Raw genomic sequence first — 19,970 nt, forward strand, 5'->3', positions numbered from 1 at the left:
GGTAATGTGGGTTGGGGAGGTGTTGAAGGAGTCCCACCAAGCATAATAGTAATGGATGATAGTGACAACAGCAACTGACATTTGCAAACCTCCTGCCAACTGCCGGTCACTGCACTGGTGTGTCTGACCTCACCACTGCTCTGTGAGCAAGAGTTAGCTCTTTTTAAAAGACTAGAAAATACAGTCTGTGGGTGTTATGAGACTAGGTCCAGCACTCTCATATCCAGACTTTGAGATATTGGAGTTTGGCTTGCATCTCTGTTCCCCAAGTTCCATGTCCTCAGAGCAGAATGCGGTGGATTGGGATGTAAACTGGCAATGGGATATGTCAATCATCCATCCATCCATCCATCCATCCATCCATCCATCTATCCATCTGTCTATCCCAGAAATACTTATTCCATGATAACCAAGGAGTAGCAATAGACAGAGCCACGGAGGGGTGGGGGTGGGAGGGAGTGGCTTTGGGTCTCAGGGAGTGGCGATGCTAGTGGATATGGCAGGCACCTCTATTTGGGGTGCTTCCAGATAAATAAGGTTAGACCCCATAGTGAATTGCACAGAAGTAAGTTCCCAGCCACAGAGCATTGTATCCCTTTTTTTGCAGCAGGTTTATCTTTAATGGAAATTGCATCCCTGTCAGTCTCGAGTAGATTGGTAGATCCTGCCATTGCTTCTCATCACTTAGATTTTCTTCCCCAGGTCACATATCCTGGGACCCCAGTAGCTTGGTTACTAGTGACCCAAAGTCATTTGCCTTTAAGCATAAACTGCTACAACATGACACTTTAGAAATATACAGCGCATTCATTCACAGAGTGACTATTCTATGTCAAGGAGCAGTTTATCTAAATGAGAGGAATTAGAGGCCAGTGGTCAAGCCCTCTGACCATCCTTTTTCTCCTTGATAAATTCAGGTGCTGAGAATGCAGGATAGTTCTGACTGAAACAGCCATGTGTTGGTTGAGAGGGATCCACGTTGACATGACCTCTGTATACAGCATGTCCTATGGAGAGCTACCTGGCAAGCTGCACACCTCCTTGGCTGCCAACTTACATTCCTTGTGCATCAATAAGCGTGGATTAAGCTAAGCCTGAACTTTTCCCGACAACTTTTTCAGGGAGAAGTGAAGCTTCAATGGGGACAGCATTATTTGCTGTTCCAACTCGGAGCTCTCAGAAGCCCTGAGTTTTATCTATTCTTGTTTTTACCTGGTTTTCAGAACAGCTAAAAACAACAGCAGTTCAGGAAAGCAGGGCTACCAAGAGCCTGCTAGCATCTCGGACCCCAGTGAAGCTATCTGGTGGGCAGAGCTGTACCTGGGGCAGTGTCTGTGGGAGAGTCACCCTGCAGTTTTACTGTTTTCAGAAAGGGGCTAGATAAGCAACCATGGTCTCTAGCCTATTAGAAGGAAGGATAAAGGAGAAGATGCATATTTTATATGCTGCCAGACTATTCATCCCAGGATTGGTCTTGACCAAGAAGAATAGCAGCCAGCCCCAGGGAGCCTTGGGAAGTCCTGGGGAACATGTATGTGATAAAGAAAGGAGCTGACTCTCATTGATTAGGTGAACCCTTGGCCAGAACTGAGCTCTGTTTTTTGTTTGTTTGTTTATTTATTTTTTATTTTACTTTGATGCAGAGAGAGAGAGAGAGAGAGAGAGAGAGAGAGAGAGAGAGAGAGAGAAGTATGTATTGCTCTTTAAAAATGACCTATGAGTTTGCAAAATGATTCCACAGCTAACAGTTATTGAGTGTGGTACTGCACCAAGAGTTGTACTAAAGGCATCACGTATGGTGTTCCCACCCTGCCTGCTGAGCCTGTAAGGAAAGTGCCACTGGCCCTATTTTTAGATTAGGAAACAGGTTTAGAGCACTGCCCAAAGCTGCAGCAACAGAGCCAGCATTTCAGCCATGGTACTTTCCACTCCAAAGATAATGTCCCTTCCTCCACAGAGTACTGCTAACCCCAAAATCCAACATACATGAAATAGCTCCCTGACGGATTAAGTCTTTGTTTGCAGACCACTAAATTCTCCATAAAAGGTGCAGAATCTTCGCATATGAATTACTTACCCTCAATCAGGTTTTTTCTAAGGGAAGCCAGTGAGAACATAGACTTCACATATACAAACAAAATTGCTTATACGTTATATAAATTATACATATATTTATACTACATATAAATTATATACATAAAATCACACATAGGTTACTCCTTGAAATCTTTATGTATCTTATCTCTATGGCTTTTTAAAAATCTCAGCAAGGCATCTTCTGGTGTTAAAGAAGGTAGACTTAAAGATATACAAGAGGAGGCTCATTTCAACTTAACTTGTACATACCATAGACCATGCAAAACACCCAATTATATGAGCAAACTCAACAGAGACCCTTTCCTTGATGGGAACAAACACTTGTGTAGAGAGAGGGAAGCCTTGCACCTGTTTACCTGAGGAGAAGGTGCGGCTACCCTGCATCATGCACATCATTTGAAGTTACTTGAGAGGATCTCCTAGATGCAGACATGGCGTCAAAGGCTTCTAAGCCTTTTCAATGAATCAGCAGTGTCCACTTTCCTTCCCTGCTTTTTCTTCATCGTAGGCCTTGTGTTCCAAAAGCCCTGGGCCATCCTCTTCTCTTCCTCAATGCCTGTGTTCCACTGCAGGGAGGCAGACACTATGAGATAGCGATTGTCTAAGAACGGATTGTGGTTCTCAGCAATTGATTTGTTTTTGTTTTGTTTTGAATTTTGATTCTATGAGTATGATTGTTTTGCTTGGATCTATGTGCATCATGTAGGTACCTGGTAAACCAGGAGGTCAGAAGAAGAGGTCAGATGCCCTGGAACTGGAGTTACAGATGGTTATACCTTTGGTCCCCTTTATAAACAGTCAATGATCTTAACCGCTAAGTTATCTCCCTAGATTTTCTAGAACTTGGTTTTGTTTTGTTTTTGTTGTTGTTGTCTTTGTGGGGTTTTTTGGGGATGGGTAAAGTTTTATTGGGACAGAGCCACACCTGTATAGTATGGGGCAGCCTCGGAAGGCAGAAGAGAGTAGCTCCTTCAGAGTAGCCTAAAATTCTTACTATCTGGCCTTGGATGGAAAACAATTTCTTTTTCCAGTCTAGGGGAAAGAGCCCTTGAATGGTATGTTAAACTGGAAACCTCTTCAAATGGTATGGTATAAGAGACCTACATGAAACCTATGAACCAGGAGGAGACATTACACGGTTACACAGTCATGGGTGCTATTGTAGGGAGAGAGGAAGAGCTTACTGGGGGTGGGGCACTGGGAAAAGAGTGTCTTTTAAATTCCTGTGTTTGGCCCAGCACAGAGAGCAGTAAAAAATATTAACAACTGCAAGGTACAAGGCAGCTCTGTCCTCTCCCCTGCAGAATGCTCCTCAGTCCCCCTCAACCCCCTCCAGGGTGCTTCTGGGGAGGCCACAGATAGGCTGCAGCTCCTGCCAACAGAGCAGCCTTGTAAACTTTCCCCCCACTTCCTTCTTGTGCCTGTGGTGATAAACATATGCTTTGAAGCATGAGATTTGATTATCCTGTCTTAGTGCTTATAAATACAAATGTGATTAATGGTCATAAAACACAGGTTGACAGTAGAAGACTAATTCTCAGCAGGGCGGCCCTGTGTGCTGCTCTGAGAAGCCATTGCTTCTCATTGAGGCCTTGTTTATAGGGAGAACAGGGCCTCTTCCCTCCCTGTCCTCACCACCAACCCGTCCCAGCTTCCCCTCGGAGGCCCTTCCTCCTTGATAATTAAAACCAGTGCATTGTCTCCTGGAGAATTACCTGAGGTAAGTACTCCAACTCTTGGTCATGCCGTTAATAGTCCAGGATTTTGTAGCAAGGCACTTGGCTCTCTTCTCTATTCCCCACTTGGGCCTGGCGAGTGGCCTGCGCGTGTTCGGCGAACAGCGCAGCCTAAATCTGGACAATTTGTATTTTAGTAGTGATGGGGATATTCACTCTCTTCTCTCTGTCATTTTGCATTAAGGACCTGCCACTAATAAAACTAATTAATAACTGCTGGCTCGCGTGGATTCCTTGGACTTCTGAGAGCTGGCAGGCTGCCACCAGTACTTTTGAAAGAAGTGCTTCATCTTTGTCACAGACAGGATGGATATTTTCCCCACACTTCTAATTGGACAAAGTGCCTTTCAAACTCGCTGGCATTTCTGAGAGCACATAAGGAATCTAAGTGCTCTCCCGATGCCGCCGCCTCTCGGCTGCTTCCCAGCCCCGGGGTCGAGCCCCAGAGACACCGCCACAGAAGTGTCTGAATGTTCTCTTTATTAGTGATAGGACCTCTCCTCTGACCTCTGACCCCACAAGGCAGAAGCTTTAGGGACAAACAGGGTGAAGGACTCACACAGTTTCTATCTCTGGGGAGCTGCTGGGCGTGGTGTTTCACGGGAAAAATCAGTGACGTTTCCAGAACGTTCCTGAACCATTTCTTAATCAGAATCTGCAGGGGCCAGACAGCGTGTGTGGATTTTTCCAGAAAGTTTTCATTGGCATCCATTAATTATACATAATAACATGTTTCATTTTGAAATTTTTATATATGACCATGATATATTGTGATCACATCTACCCTCGCCATTACCCTCTCGTTTCTTCTTCCCACTCTTACTGATCTCATCCTTCTTCTCAGTTAGTCCCTTTTCTACTTTATGTCCCTCCTTTGTTGGTGACCCAATGTGTTTACCTGGGGTTGCTTTCACAGGAGCACGGGCGAGGGGTTATTTACAGAAGAATGGGCAAATTGGCAATAGCTATACCACTAAGAACATGTCTCCTCCGTGTCTGGACTTAGGACAAGCTGCTCAGCTGCCTCCAAGGCTTACTAGAGTCTGAGTCCAGGAGGATGGTCCCAGAGTCCTCATCCTTTGGAACAGACTGTTCTTCAGTCATGAGATGACATCTTTTAAGATGACCTCTCCATGCAGGGTCTGGGCTTGGCAGCACAAGCCAAGAGAAGCTGGCAATCTAATCAAACCCTGGACACATATAGGAGATAACTTAAACTATGAGTTACATAATTGAGTTTAACAGAGGAAGTGTGTTCAGCAGGCTGTTCAGAGATGGGCATTTCTCCAGCTTCTAGGAGGGGCCATTGAGGTTGGCCCTTTATATTAAGTACTAAATTATGCAATGAGGTTTCTGAGCAGTGAAGGCTAAGCAGTGTGGCCTTAGAGCTGGGCATTGCAGAACTTTTAGGAACGTATGAAGAATGAGATGGTTCAGGGAAGAGATCAGAGAGAAGAGAGTGACTCCGGATCACACCTCCTAGGGATGCACTAACCCTGTTGAAGAACACATACTACTGATCCTGAGCTTGCAGACCGAGTGGGCTCAAGATAGCAAGACCTCCAAGGGTCTTGTCCTAACCCATGCAGGAGCAGACAAAGGCTGAAACTTCAACCTCCACCAAAAGGGATGGGAGGTAGTTTAAGGTGATTTCAGTGACTGATCAATAGCACTGTCAATAACTGAACAATAACAGGAAGTTTTTATCTGAGTGTGAGCCAGGGAAGGGAGCCATCAGTGATTGGCAAATCCCAAGTTTCCAGGGTGGGGTACCAGTGAGAGAGTGATGTCACTAGTATAGTTCAGGATCCGTCATCAGGCTTTTTGTCAATGTCAGGTGCCATCAAGAGCATTCATGAAGATGAAAGCGGGCAGAGAAGCTGAGAGAGAGCTCTGAAGATGTCTCTGCTCGACTTCTTTATACTAGAGTAAGCCAGAGCTACTGGGATCCAGCCGGCCTGGTTGCCTCAATCCATTCCTTGCCCATCTTTTCAGCATTAACATCAAAGAGAGGGGAGAGAGGGGATAAAAAGGTCTGGAGGCTAAGAGCCATCCAGTTTGCTGCAGAGGCTCAGAGAAACCAGAGGGTCAGCAGATAATGACTTCATGCTTCCTCAAGATGTCGAGGGGACCAGGGTATCATAGAACAGGACATTGTTAGTTGGAAGGAGATTAATACTTGTTTAAGGGGGGCATGGCAATTTCTGGGGGAGACTTTCTGAGGTGGTAATGTGGTACATGAAGTCTGGGTGGATGGTTGGGCACATTTCTATCCTCAGAAGGAAGTGGAGGGCAGGCTATGACAGAGTACAGATTTTCTTCTTAGTCTGAAAGGGCTGTGTGTTTGTTGGATGCTGTGAGCAGGGAGAACTGTGGGTGCAAACACAGCTCGTGTGTTTTAACTTAAGGAAGGAGGAAACAGCGCAGTTTCTGGAGCACAGCAGAATGCAGGTAGCAGGTGCGCTGCTAATTCCAACTGTTCCGAGGTGCGCTTGTGACTTCCATGACTGGTGGAGCTGGGCCTCGCCAGAGATGGTTCCCAAAGGGTTCTACCCCACATAAGAGGGAGATCATTGTTTCAGGACAATTATATGTGAGCAGGGGAGCCCTCTCTGTCTCTGGGTGTTACTAAGATAGGCAAGACTTGACAAAACATCTATATCTGACCAAGTGGTGGGGAGGAAAGGCATAGGAGGGGGGGCCCGAGGCTATTGGATATTGGATTTAATTAATTTTGGAAGTCAGGAGAGAGAGAGAGAGAGAGAGAGAGAGAGAGAGAGAGAGAGAGAGAGAGAGAGAGAGAGGTAAATACATGTTATACGTGTGCACACACGTGTAGACACATATTCATGTGTGTGCAATTATGAGTGCAGAGGCCAGAGGTCAACATTTGGTGCCTTTCTCATTCATTCTCCATTATAGATTTTTGAAAAAGTGTTGCTCACTGAACACAGAGCTTGTCAACATGTCTAGGCTAAGTTGACCAGATAGCTCCAGGGATTGTTGTATCCTGACATTCAGAGTGTTGAGGATTACAGGTGTGTACTGCCACACACACACTCACACCCACACACACACACACACACACACATTCATATATCTATGTGTACAAATACACATATACATGTATATACATATGCAGAGAAAGCTCCAACTTGGGTCCTCAGGCTTGTATAGCATATCCAATACCAATTAAGTAATCTCCCCAAGACCTTTGGGGAAATATTTATTGAGCATTTACTTTGTGGGGGAAAGGGGACTGGGGGCTGTTCTTAGTGATAAAACATCTCCATGTTCCGTGCTACAAGAAGATCTTGTAGAGCATCAAGATAACGAGAAGAAAGAGCTGTGGAAACTGCTTTTGACTGAAGGTGCCTAAGGGCAGGCTAAGCAGGGGAAGGACCTTTAGGTATCTCCTGCTAGTCTCCAAACCTCTTCTGGTGTTCTTTATTAAAATGAAACCAGTTTAGACAAGCAGAGTTTGTCATACAGGACTACGAGGTGTCCCCCATTACCACAGGTACAGAAATAAAAAAAAAATTAGTGCTGACCCAAACTACCACATGCATTACAGAGCTACTTCAGCTTTCTCTCACCTCCCAATCACAGCCCTTTGCTGTTCCAGCACTCAGTCCATGATTCCATGTTGCTTTCAGCTCACTTGCTCCATCACCTCCAAGCTACAACTGTTCCCGGACGTGCCTTGTTTTTATAGTCTGGGCCAGGTACTTAAGAGAAGCTATTTATCTTGTCCTGGTTAATGGAGGGAGGCTGTGGATTTAAACAACAAACAAACAAACATGCCCTCCCTAACTCATGTCACATCTAGTCAATGTCTTGGTTAATCCACTCGCCTGTTTCTGCATCATGAAACTAGAGCACCTATTTAATAAGTATCTGTGAGACTCATCCACTATGAAATCACTGTTTTATCCTTGGTGGTCAGACAACCCTTCAAGGAAAACTCACTCCTCTAAGCTTGCATATGGCCCCCTTGCCCTGGCTCACCTTGACCCACTCTTTCCCTGAGCAGCCTCTGGGAAACCCCACTGAAGGGAGGAAGGATGGCCTGAAGATGGCCTCATCTTGGAACTTGAGCTGTGTGGCCTTGGGCCAGGGACCAAGTTCTTTGGGCCTCAGTATCCTTAATGTGGCCAAGGCCATATTAGTCAGCATCCTTCACCTCTAATGTTCTGGGTTCTGTGGTGAGTTTTTCCCTAGGCTAAGACTGTAACCCTTACAAGGGAAAGTGAATTATAATAGTATAAAGAGAACAGATATAAAGCGGTGTCTGAGTGTTACATGACCTTGGAGTCTTTGATAATTGAGATATCTGATAAGGGAGGTTTGAATCAATTTGATGAATGAGAAATAAATTGGTGTTTTCAGTGTCTGACAGAAGGATCTCATTTAATTAGATTAGAATGGTGTCGGGCCGGATGCGCTCTTTATGCTTGGAGACCTTTCCCCTCTGAAGCTGTTCATGAGATCAGATTGCCTTTAGCTGTCCAATCTCAGACATCCCCTCTAGCCTCCTGGTTTTTCTCCTCTTTTGGAGTGTGCACACGTCTCAGCCATGCTAGATTCTGGGCAATACCTCAGTTCTTACCATATGGCCAGGACAAACATGGAAATGGCTTAGTTTATACCCATGCCTTTGCCAAAACTAATCCTAGGCCTGCAGAATTCTTCTGCTTTGCTAATGAAAACACATGTTTTTTTTTCAAGTGGACATATGTCTTTTAAAAGATGGCCATCATGAGTCTCCCTTTCTTGACATTCTGGGTTGTCATTTTGACACCATTCTCTGACCCTTTTCTGGTGACCAACTCTTAAATATAATGTGTGTGTGTGTGTGTGTGTGTGTGTGTGTGCGTGTGTGCACTTTATTATACCTTTTGCCCCTGAGTGTTTTCCATTATGTAACTTTCTTTGTCACTATCATGTGCAGTTTGCAATCTTTCAAAGATGATAGGAACTAAGGACCAAGGGTGGGGATTTGGGGATGTATGGAGTTCAAAGCTTAAAGTGCTTTCAGTTCAAGGCTGATGACCTGGGTTTAGTCCCCAGAGCTGGTAAGAAAAATTCAAGTGCTGTGGAGAGCATCTGTAATCTCAGCACTCCTGTGATCAAAGGAGAGGTAGAAACAAGAGGACAGCCTGTTGATGCTCACGGCCCTACTAGCCTGCAGTCCGTAGCACAGCAGCAGAGGCAAGGGAGACCCTGCCTTAGCAAGGGAGAAGGTGAGGACCTACTTCAGAAAGTTGTCCTCTGGCTCCACATGTGATACACACACACACACACACACACACACACACACTCACTCACTCACATCATTGATAATAAATAAAAAGTAAACAAATAAATCACAAATGATACAAGATAAATGTTTTTCCAAGAGATGCTTTAGGAAAGGGCTCTCTAAGTATTTCCCTTCCTTTTCAGGCATGGTAAGACTACCGGATACCCAAGGACTGGCTGCTGGGACTGCATGCAATGTCACCACCACTTTGCTGCTCCATTGTTCTGTACTTAATTTTTATTTCTCCTGTGTGTATGTGTGTGTGTGTGTGTGTGTGTGTGTGTGCTGTATAATTGGCTAGCTTGTGTGCATTTTAAAAGTGTTTATGCTGTTATGGTGTTTTGATAGTATGCTAGGTACTAAGTAATGTGCTAGGTACTGAATTAGTGTACTAGGTGCTGAGATAGTGTGGTAGGTACTGAGGTGGTGTGCTAGGTACTGAGATAGTATGCTATGTACTGACTCAGAAGGATGGTGCAGTTAATTCTAATTGTCAAATTGATGAGATTTACAGAAGCAGGTATCTAAGCATGTCTAGAAATTATAAAGAGTAGTGAGTGAGGAGACTCATTCTACATGTGGGTGACACCATTCTGTGGACTGTGGTCTTAGACTGAACAAAATGGACAAAGCACTCTAAGCTCAAGTAGCCATTGCTCTCCATTCCAAATCCAGTGTGGCTCGCCCCCTCCAGCTCCTGCTGCCATACCTTTCCAGGACTGTGCGTCCCAGAACTGTAAACCCAAGTAGACTCCCCTTTCTTTAAGTTGCCTGTCTCAGGTATTTTATCCCTGCAATGACACAAGTAACTAATACGGATGGGAAAGGCACAGCCCCTGCTCTCAAGGCACTCCTAGAAGGAAGATGCCATCAGGACGTGCAGTGAGCTGTCTCAGACCCGTGTGTGGAGGACAGAGGTGAAACAGGGCTGAGACAAACATGGGGATTTTAACTTCCTCTGGAGGAGAAGAACTCAAGGACGTGTTCTGGAGGAGCTGTCTATACACAGTGTACTTTGAAAGGTGGATAAGATGTGAGAAGAAAGAAATGGGGTGAAGGGCAGAGGATGCAGTGTACAGGTGGTGGGGTGATGAGTGCTTGGCCATGTAGGACAGTGCGCAGCGTAAATAACCTGCACATTAAATGCAGGGAAACCCTATAGAAGGACAAGCTGCATCAACTCAGAGCAGCTGCGGGTTACTCATGTTTATCATTTATTTAGGAGTGGCAATCAGCTGCATAAAGCCTGTTGAGAATAGACTCGACTTGCACCCGTGCTGAGATGAACTGCCTGCCTTTGCCCACCTTTAAGTCAAAATGTCCTGCCTTGCTCACCTGTTAATTTAGAGACAGAGTCTCATGGGCCCAGCTTGGCCTCAGATTTGATAGATGGCCGAGGTTGGCTTTGAACATCCTGTCCTCCTGCCTCCCCGAAGTGCTGGCATTAAAAGTTAGCACCCTCGTGCCTAGTTTACATGATTTTGGGGATCTGGAGGTCAAACCCAGGGCTTCACACATGTTAGACAAGTGCTTTTCCAAGTGCACAACAGCCCCAGCCATACTGGGCATTTTTTGATGCGACAATTATGACTTTATATCATCTAATCACTACTCCCCCCTCCCCCATATTAAACAGTCAGATGCAGGGAACCTGATACAGCTCTTTATTTTTTTTCTGGCTATGTCTGTCTGTTGAACTCTGCAGTCACTTCCATATTTAAAGATTATTGTTGGCTCTCTGAAGCAATCTGTATGTTACTATGCTCCGCCACCCCAAGTAGTCACTGCATGTCAGGCATTATGCTAAATCACCGATTGTCAAACATTTTGGTCTAAGATGCCTTTGTACTCCCAGAAATCATAAGGATCTTAAAGAGCTTTTGCTTATGTGAATTACACTCATTGGTCCTTGCCGTCTTAGAGCAGGAAAGGGAGACGTTTTTTAAAACGTATATTTATTTTAAAATCAGAAGCCCCTTGGAGTCTAACATAAATAACATATTGAAATGAAAAAAAAATTACTGCTTTCTACAACAAAACAGCTAGAAGACTGGCAGCTTTTATTTATTTATTTTCTCTGCTTTTGCTAGTATCTTTTATGTGTTGCTCAAAAGAAGGCGGCTGGATCTCCGACCCTGCAGCTCTAATCCATCTGTTGTGACATAACACATTCAGAGGACTCTGCAGAAGCCCCACTTCTGATGATAAGGATTATTATTATTATGGAAATAGTCTTGATCTCATGGGCTTCCATGAAGGAGTCTTGAGGACCCCAGGAGACTATTGGCCACACTTGTGGAAAGTGCTATGGCTGCCCTTGTTCTCTGTGGAGTGGACAGACTGACGTGTGCAAATGTTGGGAAGAGAGGGGGTGGAAACAGCCTGGCGACTTCTGGCGTGTGTCATTACACACTGGGACAAATTAGTCTCATAATAATTCTTGGGACTGCATTTGCTTACATCTGAATCCATACAAAGAAAGAAATTGTGTGTGTTTAGGTTTTCTTTATACCCAAACAAAAAATATGTGAATGACGAGAAAGTTCATGTGGAAACATGAAAGAATGGGTAGGAAAGATCACAATGTTTCCATCCCATCAAAAGAAATCTCAACGGCTAGGGAATGGAGCTCACTGGCAGAGAACACTCGCTTCCCTAGGTGGACTGGGCTCTGGGTACAATCTATAGCAACCAAACCAGACCAAAGCAAACCAAAGCAAACCAAAAAGATGATTTCCAAAGTAATATAATCCCCAGAGGGTATAATAGATGCTTCTTGGTATTTGGTTGTTCATTATAAGTAGGGTTTTTTTTTTCCTGGAGAGAGAGAGAGAGAGAGAGAGAGAGAGAGAGAGAGAGAGAGAGAGAGAGAGAGAGACTGTGATATGCACATGTGTGTGAGGGGATGCCTTCATCCGTGTACATATGCAGAATCCAGAGGAGGACTTCCGGTGGCCTGCCTTATCACTCTTTGCCTTGTTCCTTTGAGTTGGGATATATAATTGAATTCCGAGCGAGGCAGGCATCTTTTCTCCTTTCTCACAGCACCAGCATTCTAGGAATACGTGTGACCATCCCCAGCTAGTTTATGTGGGTTCTGGGGATTTGAACTCAGGTCTCCATGTTCACGTAGTGAACTGTCTCTGCTCAGGCAGCAAGTGTTCTTCACTGCTGAGCTGTCTCTCCAGGCCAAGTAGGCTGTTTTTCTGTCTTAGCTAACTTAAACTGATTGGCAAACTGGTTTTCCCTGCCCAGCGCTGCACTGACGTTCTTTGAAAGGAAAGAAAAGCACAGAGAAGCATTTTTCTTTGTAGTGTCGTCAGGCAGGGTATGTTTTCTTTTTAGAAAAAAATTTTAGAGTTGAATTAATTCAAGCATCCAAAAGCTTTTCACCTGATATTGTAGAAGCATTTTATTAGACACGACACTACAAGATTCCCCAATATCCATGAAGGAAATGGATCTGTGGATTCTAATAAAACTGATATATTTATCTGTACCCTTCAGCTCATAAAATGGAATTTGATCACTTTTAAATTGTATGTTGAAATATTTAGGGCAGTGTATTGTAAATGTTTTAAAAGTTAACTGGGGGAAACGATGAAAGACTTTTAATTTTCTCAGACTGGAATATTTCAAGATGAAAGCTGCCCACCTCGAGCCTCCCTTGCCTTCTGTTGGTTGGTTTGGGATTCTTGGCCTATGATTGAATATTTTGCATCACTTTTAAAAACTCGGAATGTAGCTAGCTTTTAAAGTCATAAACCACACTTACAGCTGAATGAATTCTGAATCAAAGCCTTTTGAAAAATCACAAAGTCGTTTGTTGCTCTTTTTACTTTTTTTATTTTTTTTAAGTATCATTAACAGAGAATCAGAATATCTTGAACACACTTTCCATTGAAGATTTTGGAATTTCTCTTACAGTTCTAAATTTTTAAATAGGGAGGTGTGGGGCAGGTAAACGGGCCCCCAGACAGAAGAACTGGTAAGGTTGAAGCAGATTCGAAGCCCCAGGGGAACCACAGGATTGAGAACGGTAGGTGTAGAACCAGCTTCCTGCCAGGCCCTACCTGTCCTGGAACATGGAACCATGATTCCTCCATTGAGAAGACCCTGACAACTGGTCACATCGCATAAAACCCTGGAGTTCTCTATGCTAATGAGGTATCTAGATAGGCCGAGTATTTAGCCAATGAGCTATTCCTGAGTATTCCTCCCTGCAAAAGGTATTTAATCCCTCGTTCATCCTGATTAAGACATATACGTTTACATCCACCATAAAATAAAACAGTATGGACAAGCAAGGACTGTCTCCTTCATTCAAGGATCACCTAGGGCGTGGGTGGTGGTGGGTGGTAAAGAGCTGTGCCTAAATCTTCCAGAGAAGTCCTTCTCTCTTTCAACCCCTCCGTACTCTTTACATTCACTGGGAACCAAACCAGGTTCTTCCCTGACCTGGCTCAGTTATCCCCTTCCTGCCTGGCACTAAGGGGAAGTGTAATCCCTGCCCCGACCCCTACCCCCATTCTCAACTTCCTGAGGTCCTCACCGGTGTCTGGGTGCACAGGAGATTGAGAACCACAGCATCTGTCCCAGTTTGTTCATTCTTGCCCAGAAGAACACGTGTTGGGACCTCTATCATGGACTGTGTTTTGTCTCCCCTGAGCTGCTTGCTGGGGGTGGTGCTCTATCACCCAAGCAACAAGTCAGAAGCGCAGGCACAGGCCAACAAGGAAGGTAGCTAGAGAGATGCTTAAGCTGTTAAGTGTGCTCCCCACTCTTACAGAGGACCCAAGTTCTCAACAGCTATAGCTTGCCTCTTACATTTACCTATAACTGCAGCTCTAGGGGGATCTGACACCCCCTTCAGGGCTCTGTGGGCAAACCCACAGACAGACAGACTGACATACGCATACACACACTCATAAAGAAAAACAAGTTTAAAAATATAGAGAGGATTTTCCTCCCTCTCTCTCTTTGTCTTGTTTTCTCCTTTTTTCCCCTTGTTTTAATTTTAAAATATCACTCTACTGCTTCCTTGCCTGTGTAGACTCGCAACACTCAGATGCCCATTAGAATGTAAGCGGAAGTGAGTGATTGGGCTGGGGCTGGGTGCTGACAGCATTATTTTTCACATAGTTGTGAACATGTGTGCAGCTTCCAATTAGTCTTGGGTTCACTTATTTGTGGTATTAAGACCATGATTTATGAAGTTCCTGTTTGAAAACAAATGCTAGAGTGTGGAGACAGCACTGATTCCAGGCGGGTTCTATGATGCGAGGAGCCAGGGAGAGACCCCTGTGCCTCACTACCATTAGGATGGGAACTCTGAAACAAGGTCCCCTCTTTCCTGCTTTCTCCATTCTCCTCCAACCCCTCTAGCTCTAGATTGGCATGGCTACCATCTCTAGGTATCAGGCCCTCCTCTTCTCAGCTGGAAGGAGCCTTATCTGTCAACACTTGGGTCTATATTTAGACATTAGAGCTCCTACCAGCAGTCCACCGAAGGCCACCCATCAGCATGAGCAGGGATTTCACATTCACTGACTTACAATCTTTGACCATCGGTGTCCAGCCAAGGCTGATCACTACCCTTCAGCTTTGTTCTCAGTTCTGTTCTCTTTGACTTTGCTCAACTCCCTCCTCTACCCTATGGTGCCGACATGCAGCAAAAGGGCCGAAAACTGTTAAAGAGCCAGCTAACATGTTAACAAGAGGTCAAGATATAAATGTAGACATTTATATTAAAACCTTTGCATCTCCTTTAATAGCCATGGTCCTAACAACAATAATTCTAGTAGTCATTTTTATTAAATGTTTACTGCACCCTAGATATCATGTTAGGCAATTTATATTTATCATCCTATATAAAAGAGAGAGAGAGAGAGAGAGAGAGAGAGAGAGAGACAGAGAGACAGAGAGACAGAGACAGAGACAGAGGAGAGAGACAGAGTGACAGAGACAGAGAGACAGAGAGACAGAGAGAGAGCTGGAGATGTGCCGTAGTTTGTGAAGTATTTGTCTACCATACACAAAACCCAGCTTTTGATCTTCAAACTGACACAAGCTGGCCAAGGGGCAAATGCTTCCAATCCCAGTTCTGTGAAGATAGAGGAATAAGGATTAGAAATTCAAGGTCATTGTCTGCTTTATAATGAGTTCAAGATCAACCTGGGCTACTTGTCTTTAGATAGGTAGATAGATGGATAGATAGATATATTTAGATAGATAGATAGATAGATAGATAGATAGATAGATAGATAGATAGATAGATGGATAGATGGATGGATAGATGGATGGATAGACGGACAGACGGACAGACAGACAGACAGACAGACAGATAGAGATAGGCTGGTCACCTTTATATCAGTAGAGTAGGTTTCTTAATGGGAGCAGGGTGCATGCATAGGAAACACCTACTGTCTTCTGAAAAGGGAATGCTCAAATGCACTGTTCATCCTTGCTGTGTCAAAGATGCCATTAGGCAGCATTCGATAAGAAAGAACTAGACATTTTACCTGGGAATCTGTTCCACACATGCTCAGCTGTGAAAGTTTCAAAATAAATGTGTATTCTGCTGTTTCCAGAAAAGGGTGTTCATGTGTTGTAGGCTTGTGTATGCATTTTAGGAAGTAAAGGGGCACAGCAAGAGGCTGAAGCTGACAATCTTGGGATGGGGGTCAAGGAGAGCCCGAGGTTATGGTGAGCTGGCCATGGGACCAGATTTTTTGTTAATTAGACCTTAATGTCTCAGTGTTATGATGATTTCATTATATATATATATATATTTCCTTTAAATAAAGACAAGTGTTTCTCAGAGCAAAAGGCAGGGCTGGGGGAGAGGGGGTTGCTTCCTTTTCAGTAGTTGTGCGATGGGGACAAGCTTCTAACTTCCCCGAGCCTCAGTTTCCCCATCTTAAGAGCGTGTGGGTGGAATCCAACACACCTCCTTCAGCTCTCCACTTTGCCAAGCCAGTGAGATGGAAGGATGGAAGGCCACTTGGCCCCACTTGCCCACTGAAGACTGAGCTAGGCAGCCAGTACTCTCATTCCCTAAAGTGAAAGCAGGCTGTTCAGGACCACGGACACAGCTCTTGGGCGCTGCATCTTCTGTTAGAAGCATGAGCTGCATCCACAAGAACCTTTGCCTGATGACCTCGGGGCATATCCTCACCCAGGAAATGCAAAAGCTGTGCCCTTCTTGAACTGTAAAATTGTTGTCTAAGCCATGTAGGATTCCAAGCATCTTTAAAAAAAAGTTAGAGTGCTTCAAAACATGAGTTTTGCCGTCTGGCAGATTTGGTTTCAAGCTTCAGATTTGCTTTTTTCTTTTTTCTTTTTTCTTTTTTCTTTCGTCTCCATTAATTTGTCAGTTTATTCACTTTACAGCCTGATTACAGCCTCTGCCGCCCCCAACCCCCAGCTCTGAAGTTGTGGGCAAATAACTTTAAGTCTCTTGAGTTCAGTTTTCTGGAAATGACGATCACATCACCTTCAAGGACTACATACTAGACAGACAGTGGAGGCTTCTGTCCCTGTCGTGTAGTAAGTAGCTGCTCATGAAATTCTAAGCAGAGCCCGGACAACAGATGCAGAGAAGAAAGTCCAGTTGGTGAACTGAGATTCTACCCAGAAAACTGAAACCAGGACCAGGGGACATTGATGCCACTTCTAGTATGAGAGAGCTTGCTAATAAAGACAAACCCAAGTATTCAAGCATACTGACGCGGATGAAGGACAAAAGACATCGTGAGAAGATGAAAAAGGGCAACGGGGAAGGGTGCTGGGGAGATGGCTCAGCAGTTAAGAGCACTGATTGCTCTTCCAAAGGTCCTGAGTTCAATTCCCAGCAACCACATGGTGGCTCACCACCATCTGTAATGGGATCAGATGCCCTCTTCTGGTGTGTCTGAAGACAGCTACAGTGTACTTATATATAACAAATAAATAAATCTTCTAAAAAGGAAAAAGAGGACCAATAAGAGAGACTTGTGGGGTGGAGACACAGGGAGAGGGAAAGGGAGAAGACAGAATGCAATGACAAAGACTCATGAAATCTCCATAAAACCCATCACTGGATATGCTAACTTAAAAATTAATGGAAAGTAACACGCACTATTATGTATCAATTATTAATTTTACATTGAAAACATCAGTTGGAGTTGGTGATGGCAAATTGGATTGCAGTGACAGACTGGCTCCAGACACACATTTGAGTGATGTTAATCTGTGACTGCATTTTGAAGTGGAAAGTGAAATATCATTTCTAATTTGTATACTCCCCTTTCTCCATCCTTCTCTCCCTTTCTCCCCCCTCCTTCCTCCTCCTCTCTCCCTTCTTCCCAACCCCTCTCTCTCCCTCTTTTCCTCACCCTCCTTTCTCTTGCTTTCCCTCCTTTTTGCCAGCGGCACGAGCTGTCAGGCAGGAGAGAAGTCCGTTTCCAAAACCTTGGCTGCTCCTGGTTGCCAATAAGAAATTAAACCTGCTAATCTCTATTAAGAGCCTTCTCTCGACAGAGCCTCGGAACAGAGCCGGGGAGAGGGAAGGTTTGTGAAAACCAGGGCTATCTCACCGAGCGTACTTCCTGCAGAGTGAGACTTGGAGCCACATCTCAGCTCAGACTGGAAGGCCTAACGCAAGCTGAGTGCTTGCGCTTGGGGCAGTGGGACGTGACAAATTCTAATGGCAGGCAGCTGGTTCAGCTTCCCAGAGGCCTTTGCACAAGCCTGGGAGGAAAGTATGTGACCTGTGTGTCAGGCTGGGGAGTAGGCATGGGGAGTAGCACAAAGCAGAAAGGAGATGATGGCTTGCCTAGGGAAGAGTGGTCACCCTAGGAGATTACAGACATGATGTTTTTGTGGCCAAGAATAAGATGAAAATCCCCCCCCCCCCCGCCCCAACTTCCTGCCCTTGATTCTTCCCTCGGAGTTCGGAGTTCTTAGTCTTTCAGTTACTGATTCACTCGTTTTACAGAACACCTTCTGGAAGATGGTCATGAAGAGAGGTGGGGAGAGAGAGAGAGAGAGAGAGAGAGAGAGAGAGAGAGAGAGAGAGAGAGAGAGAGAGGAAGAAGAAGGAGAGGAGGAGGAGGAGGAGGAGGAGGAGGGGAGAGAGGGAGAGAGGGTGGCACTCATGCCTAGCGTGCTCAGAATCTTAGTTTTTGATCCCCAGCACTGCATAAAATAGGTACAAGAGGAGGAAGCTAAATGAGTCTGGAGTCTGGGATGTCATCTTGTGTTTTGTCTTTACTTGACTTCAAATCCCAGAGCATCCTGCAATATTTTGAACAGGCTATTTTTGTGCATATCGAGACAGTTCACTCTGTAAGAGATGTTTAGGAGGTTCCAGGTCAACAGCTCCCCACGAGAAGTCAAGGGCAGCCAGCAGTCCATGAAGACCTGCATGGGACTCTTCAAGTTACTGTAGGTGTTTCAAAAGTTCTACCGCAATCTGTGCATTTGTCTTATGTAAGTTAGTATAATGGCGTCTTCCTTTAGTCTAGAATGGCATGTGCATAACAGGATGGCTTTGGAGGAAACTCTGTGGCAGTGACATGGACTCTGGATGCAGGTTCAGACAGGCTCTCCTGGAGCCCAGGCTGGCCTCAGAATCACCTTGTAGCTGACAGTGGCTTTGAACTCGGAATCCTCTTACTTCCACCTCCCAAATGCTAGGATGAAAGGTGTGTGTATTTGCTCTGTGTATTTGGATGCTAAGGATAGAACTCAGGGAGGGCTTCATGCATGGAAGGCAAGCATTCTACCAACCGGGCTACAAGTGTCTTCAGTGCGTTGCACAACCTCCAGGCTATAACATGCTGAGTCCTGGTGATCCTACCCACTCCTAAAGTGGGAATGAGGAACTGGAGAGAGAGCCCAGTGGAGAAGAGTGCGTACTGTTCTTCCAAAGGCCTGGAGTCCTCTTCCCAGCACCCACATCACAAGGCTCACAATCGCCTGTGATTCCACATCCTCGGGAATTCAATGCCCCTGGATTCCCCAGACACCTGTCTTTGCATGTACCCCTTGTCCTAGACATACACATAATTAAAAATAAAAGAATGAATCTTGAAAACAGTAACACAGGAATAATATTAATAGCACTTCTTCCCTCCTAGGGCTGAGATGAAGATAGAGAGAATCCATATCCAGTGCTGGTAAGGAAAAAGGCTCCTGAGAACCAGTGCTGATACTAAGCCGTCTCATGGAGACGTAATGCTAAAGGGCTCTGTGCAGCCGTGCTTTGTAGTGGTACCCAGAGGAAAGCAAAACAGCAACGGAAGCTTAGAGGTTAAAGTGTGTACAGGCTTCTCAAGGGCTCTTCTTGGTCCTGGCATCCGAGCAGGAAGCACAGGTCAGCTGCTCTTCTCTTGTTCCTCCCACCCCCTCGGTCTAGAATATGTGCTCCTTAGAGAGGGCTCTCCGACTTAAGCTCTGCCTCTGGAGTGCGATTTATCCTGGAAATAGTTCTACCAGAAAATAATAGAAAATTACTTGCCAGGAGAAGAATCAAATGAGAGACTGTATTTACTTTGGGCGTTTTTCCCATTGTACCGGGTTATATTGCCAAGGAGCTAAAAATAGTGGTGATAAGCAGTCTTTGAATTGGTCCCTCTTGGGGTGACAAGGGTCAACCAAAAGTAGACTTGCTCCTTCAGGGAGCCCCTGGGAGAGCAACATCATCTACCTTCACCCTATTTTGGGAGCCCCTCTTGCAGTTTCTCTTGGCTGGGTTCCTGCTTCCCCACAAATGGCCTGGGTTTCCCTCCCGACTGATCGGTTCTTCACACTTGTCTCGGCAGCCCATGTTAAACCAACCGGTTTTAGATGGC

General features: G+C 45.0%; 1 protein-coding gene across 2 annotated transcripts in view; it reads left to right on the top strand.

Moving 5' to 3' along the window:
- Nucleotides 1-19,970, top strand: part of Rora (RAR-related orphan receptor alpha) — a 734,843-nt gene that overhangs the window by 38,212 nt on the left and 676,661 nt on the right. The window contains exon 3 of one of the 2 annotated variants that reach the window (XM_011242682.3): nt 1-10,160. This exon is cut by the window's left edge and continues 27,815 nt beyond it. The exons of the other annotated variant lie outside the window; for it this stretch is intronic. The gene's annotated coding sequence lies outside the window, so the exon portion shown is untranslated. Of the gene's footprint in view, nt 10,161-19,970 lie in introns of those variants that run through there. 2 annotated transcript variants of the gene reach the window in all.

This window comes from Mus musculus, chromosome 9 (assembly GCF_000001635.26).
Source record: "Mus musculus strain C57BL/6J chromosome 9, GRCm38.p6 C57BL/6J".
Lineage (NCBI taxonomy): Eukaryota > Metazoa > Chordata > Mammalia > Rodentia > Muridae > Mus > Mus musculus.